At 31.4% G+C, this 6,169-nt stretch overlaps 1 pseudogene; it reads right to left on the bottom strand.

Annotated features, from left to right (window-relative positions):
* Positions 1–1,787: 1,787 nt before the first annotated feature.
* Positions 1,788–5,933, bottom strand: LOC145029898 (phenylalanine ammonia-lyase-like; annotated as a pseudogene).
* Positions 5,934–6,169: the final 236 nt, after the last annotated feature.

Here is a 6,169-nt window from a genome sequence, read left to right as displayed (position 1 = left end):
CATGATGCACCTTTTCAAGCAAATGGGGGTACCATAGATTCGTGGATACTATCTTACTGACGATATATATATATATATATATATATATATATATATATATATATATATATATATATATATATATCCTCCATTGTCTGTTTTTGTGAAATCGTTTACATGTACTAACGACCCGAAAATGAAAAAGTTTAAAGAGGCGCAAGCGTCAGCTAGGAAGGATATGGAGCGAACATTTGGTGTACTTAAGAGACGTTAGCAAGTACTACCAGTCGGTGCAAGGTTATATGAAGTAAAAAGGTTACAACACATAATGTATGCATGCATCATATTGCTTAATATGATTCTTGAAGACGAAGGAAGAGCGATATGTCGGTACAACGAAAATGAAGTTTTGCCAAATGTTGAAGGAGTAGCGGTTGGTACACAAGAGTATAGGGCGAATAGAGGAGAAGTACACAATCACGTCATTCATCACGCCATTCGTGCTGATTTGGTGGAGCACCTTTATAGGGCTCATATTCAGCCCCCGATAGAGTTTTCTCACGATGATTTGTTTGACGAATCAGACGAGGATTCTGATATGTTCGTCGAGAGCGAAGATTTCGAGAGAATGATGAAGGTGATGAGGTCAATGATGATGATGATGATTCTGAGTGACGTATTTTGGTTTATTTAAATTTAGGATTCTATGTCTTGGTTTGTTTGATTTTTTGTTTGCTTTTTTTTTCTACTAATTTAAATATTAGGTTTAATGTAAATTTTATTTTAATTAATGAAATTTTTTTTATTTTAATTAAATTTTATGTTTATTATTAATTTAAAAATTATAAATAATAAAAAAGAATTAATTTTATTTAAAAAAATTAAAAAAACAAAATAGTGAGGGAAGTTTCCCACTCATTCATTGAGTTAGGTGAGGGAAATGGTGGCGTGACCCACAAAAAGTAAGGGAAACTCTCCACTCATACCTTCTGGTCTAAGAGATTTGAGAAATAATGAAGTTAGGGTTCTCTTGGTTAGGTGGACGATATGGGTGACGGAAAGAGTGAGAGAAGCTTTCCCTCTCAGTTGAACATCATCTCTTGACTAAGGGAAAGGTGGTGAGGGAAAGAGGTGAGGGAGCTCGTTCCCTCACTCTCTCTCCTATACCTATTGACCAACTTTTATTATTATTATATTTAATACTTATTAAATTATATACCTAATAAAAATTATTAAAAAATATATTAAAACTAATGGTCTTTAATTCCCTTCAAAATGAGTATAATATTTATAGGAAATATATAATTCTAAAAAAAAAATAGTGAAGGAAGTTTTCAATCAATTCCTTAGGTTTAGGTGAAGGAAAACAAAGTGAGAGAAATGATCTTGTGGCCCACAAAAAATGAGAGAGTTTCCCAAACACACCCTCTGGTCTTAATTCTGTTCCAAAACCCATTTTGATTCTATCTCGGAAACTATATATTTGTTGTAAGAACCTCATCTAATAAATTTTATTCATGGAATATAGTAAATCCGTTTCCAAAACAACATATACATATAATGTAATGTAAAGATGTCAAATAAAAGTTATCAAATTGGAGTAGGAAAACCATTACAGCCTTCAAGACACTCCGATAAGGGATCAATCACTAGCCATTTGCAAACCACTGTAAACACCTTATCAAATTCCTATCCTGGTGAAGTAACCTTCTCGCCTATCAAATACCCTGTTCAAAGTTCTTCCCTCATGTTGTTCTACACTATGGCTTACAGGTTCTCCTCCAAATATCAACAGCTTCAGAAGTTTTCTAGGAAGAAATTAACCTTGGAGAATTTATGTCTTGGTTGTGTTGTTCAGCGCTTTGGACATGGGTAACTACAAGGTTGGCATGAAATTGGAGCATCGAGTAATACGAAGCCATTGAAATTTCTAAACCTTTGAACACGTAATCCAAAACTTGGATTCCGGCCACCAGAGAGATTGGTGGGTAATCTGTTGTTATAGAAGTCATTTACAAGCTTTGAGAATTGGGAAAACATGAGTTTCCCTACAGCAACAATGGCCAAACGAGTGTTGTCCATGGAAACTCTGATTGGGGTTCCTTGGAAGTTACCATCTTGTAAAACCTTGTTCCGGGAAATATCAATTAGAGGGTTGTCGTTGACGGAGTTGATTTCTCTTTCGATCATTTTTAATTGATGATCAAGTGGGCTTGATTTATGGGCCTAGCTATTGAGGCCATGTTCTCAAAGCATATTGACCTTCAGACCTTGTTTAGACCATCTCCAACCCATTCCCATTTTTTCCTAAAAAAATGGAGTAAAAATGGGATAAACAGTGTTTCATCTTCAATCCTACTCCAATTTTTACCCAATTTTTTCTCCCAAAAAGTATATTGCATTCTTATAATTTATATAAATTGTCAAGCACACCCCTTCTATTAATTTGGTTTTAACAAATATATAATCTATATTTTTTTCATTACAATAATATTAAGTAAATAAGATTATATTTATAATACATAAATATAAGCTTTTGTAAAATACGTTATTGTGTTTTAAAATTTCAATATGCATTTAAATTTTAATATGAATTTGAAAAACAAAAAACAAACTTTATATTTATAACTAATTAATATAATTTAATATATAACATAATTAAGTAAATAAGATAATATTTATAATACGTAAGTATAAGCTTTTGTAAAATACATTATTGTGTTTTAAAATTTCAATATGTTTTTAAATTTTAATATGAATTTGAAAAACAAAAAACAAACTTTATATTTATAACTAATTAATATAATTTAATATATAACATAATATTATATGTATTATATATTTCATTTAAATAATAATTAGTAGATAAAAAAACCAAAAATGTTTAAATATATAAAATTAGTGATTAAAACCGACAACGCAAAGTTTAACTTTATTTTGAGGGAATATAATAGTATAACACCAAATACGGTGTTATACTATTCATTTTCCCCAAAATGGGGGAATAAATGGAGAAGAGTTGGAGAGAAATGGGAAAAAATGGAGAATGAAAGTGGGTTGGAGATGCTCTTAGGTTTCTTTAAAAGGTCCAAGAAATGGACCTTCTGTGCAACTTTAACATAATCAAATCCATCCAATATGTACTCCATTATCACTGCAACTTTAACTTGCCTGGGGGATGCTTCAATTTATGTCTCAAGTTGTCTGTAAACTCCGACTTCCCTTGCATAACATCTGCAAAAATGACGGACATAATTTCTGACAACAAAAAAAAGAACATTGGGTGAGGTGGGCCCTTCTTTAGGTGAAATGATAAAAATACCCTCATGTGCAAGGCACATGGGGGAATGTTAAGGTTGCTTTAGACAGACATGTAATCGATGGACTATTTGTGTTCAAGTTTACATATGTTGGTACAATCTGAGTGAAAACTTTCTTAGGGTCTTCAGGGAAAAACTTCAAACTTAAAGGATCATTCATGTAATTTAATCTTTTTTCTTTATTTTAATAAAGCTAATATATATTATTTATAAAACTATTTTAATTTTTTTAAAATCAATTATTTCATTATCTAAAATCCTATTATTATTTATTATTGTTTTTATTAAATTTACACATTTAAAAAATGTTATATATTATAAAAAAAACATGTAAATAAATATGCTAAACATAAAAAAAAATAAGCAAAAGTTTAAAACGTTATAAACTTTTAAAGAAAACAAGTAAAAATAATAATAATAGAAACTTAGAATATATATATATATATATATATATATATATATATATATATATATATATATATATATATATATATATATATATATATATAAAAGTTCGAATGAGGACTTATAGAAAAATATATAAATAAATTAATAGTTTATTGTATTTATTTATTAGTTACTATTATATTTAATACTTTAAATTTATTGCATAAATCATTCAAGTTTTCTTATAATTAATAATGAAAAGTAATGAAATAAAACCCATATTTTTCTAAACGACAAATATACAAAATCAAAAATAAATCCATCCCAAACATATTATCTTTAACAAAAATAAAATATTGTTGTATCACAAGCTATTCCGCTCAAAGTGCTTACTAATACACCAATATTAATATGTTTTTTCATATGTAGTGATAAATATTATTTACTGTGACTTTTTAAAAATATTATTGTGCCAATTGTTGAATTTAGAAGACACAAATATTGATGTGTTTTTTTCATAAAGTGTTTTTTTCATAAAGTGCGACACAAGCTATTCCACTCAAACAGGGGTATATTTAGCACTTTGAGATGTACCTATTAAAATAGACTTTTTAGATTTAAGATTGTATATATTGATAATACAGTAGAGCTGGTCACGGTGATCTATAGATTTACTTAGATAAAGTCTAAAAAATAATTTCCTTATAAAAGGGTCTTTTATAAATAGGTCTTTTTTATGTCTTAGATATGTCTTAGATTTGGCTACAAGAATAATATCCATTATGCGGACACCTTTGGCGATGATAGCTACAAAGGCGATGATAGCATGTAGCGACCACATACAACTTTCACATTATATGTCGCTGCTAAATGTGGCTATCGTCGTCGCCGCTAATGTCCAAATCTGACATCGTATAAAGAAGTTATGATTTTTCTAAGTTTCAGAATAGTAGTAGACAATTAAAAACTCGAAACAGTGATCAAGTGATTTTTAGCCGATGTAACCTAAACGAGAAACGAAGACCTCAACATTAGTAGTACAACGATAAAAAGACAGACAAAAACGGACGCCGCATAAAGAAGTTGTGGATTTTAAACGGATTTTTCCTGTCCCTAATAAAAATATAATAATAAAAATAAAGTCGAAACCATCTGACGGAGTCTAAATGGAAGTTGTAGAGTATAATCTCAGCTACATGGGGATATAAAGAACGTAAAAAACAGATCTAGTATGCAAGAGTTATGGATTTTAGAAGTTCGGGACACACAAATCGGCGGGGGGGGGGGGGGGGGGGGGGGGGGGGGAAGGTGCCCGGCGTATGAGAGTACGCCCAACATACTCAATGCAGTGCCTTGGATTGACCATGTCCCACGCTACCCTTTAGCCTCTCTCATCCAAAGTCTGGAGTCTGAAGATGGAGTCATGCATGACGTACACCCAACGTACGTGAGTACGCCCAACCTCCAAGGGCCAGTTCCACCCCTATATAAAGGGTGCGAGGCTCCCGACTTCTTTTGTTAATTCACAACATTTCTCCCATATTTTATCACTCTCGAGCCTCCCGAAACTATCTTGACGCCCCGGTTACGTATCCAAGCTACGATGAATCTCCGAAGATCCGAAACATCTGAGAAATTTTCCACTTTTCGGTGAAGTGTTACCCAAGAAAAATCTCATTTTCTTCAAATCATCACACTTACCAGGTGGGTTCCTACCCCTATATTTTCACCTTTTTACTATATTTTAGGGGGAATAATACAAGTGAAACGCAACAAAAACTCATGTTAAAATGCAAATCGTTACCTACAGTTTCTAAGGATTTATCTACATTTTGTGTATAAATGTTAAATAAGTAAAATAACGTTATTACAAATGTTCTGCTTTACATGCAAAGTTGCTAATACACTAAGGTTTATCATTCAAACGAAAAACACTTTTGAAAAACTATAATAGGTATAGTTTACGAGATATTCATGATATTTTACACTCTATAAAAACTATGGAAAGGAAATACTTACATTTACAAGAAAAATGGACTTTTTCATACGTAAATCTATTTGATACTAACTTTTGTGAGACATTTACTTCACGTACTTTCAAGTACGCATTTCAAGTCCTTTGTTATAAACCATAGTCTCATGTAGGGAGAGCGTGACACTTGTGTATAGATCTATACGGGATTGACAATCCCAAACCTAAACTCTTAGCTACAGTTGGACCGGCGGGTATGGGGTGACAAACGCCATATCATTCCAACGCCTGAAGAACGTTGTGACAGGCAGTCTGGGTCAATAGTACGGTTATAAAACTCACATGAAATATTGAAACATTTGATTTACGGGGCTAACAAACGGTTAGTGATTATATATACATATATAAATATACTTACACTATTTTAGGTATGGAAAATACTTATCCATTCAGGTTTCTGATAACTTTAAAACTACTATTCATTTATGGCAAATATTGGATTTTCTATATA

Source organism: Lactuca saligna, chromosome 2 (assembly GCF_052625555.1).
Source record: "Lactuca saligna cultivar CGN05327 chromosome 2, ASM5262555v1, whole genome shotgun sequence".
NCBI classification, from domain to species: domain Eukaryota; kingdom Viridiplantae; phylum Streptophyta; class Magnoliopsida; order Asterales; family Asteraceae; genus Lactuca; species Lactuca saligna.
The sequence above is the reverse complement of the archived record's forward strand: the minus strand, read 5'-3'. Positions and strand labels throughout refer to the sequence as shown.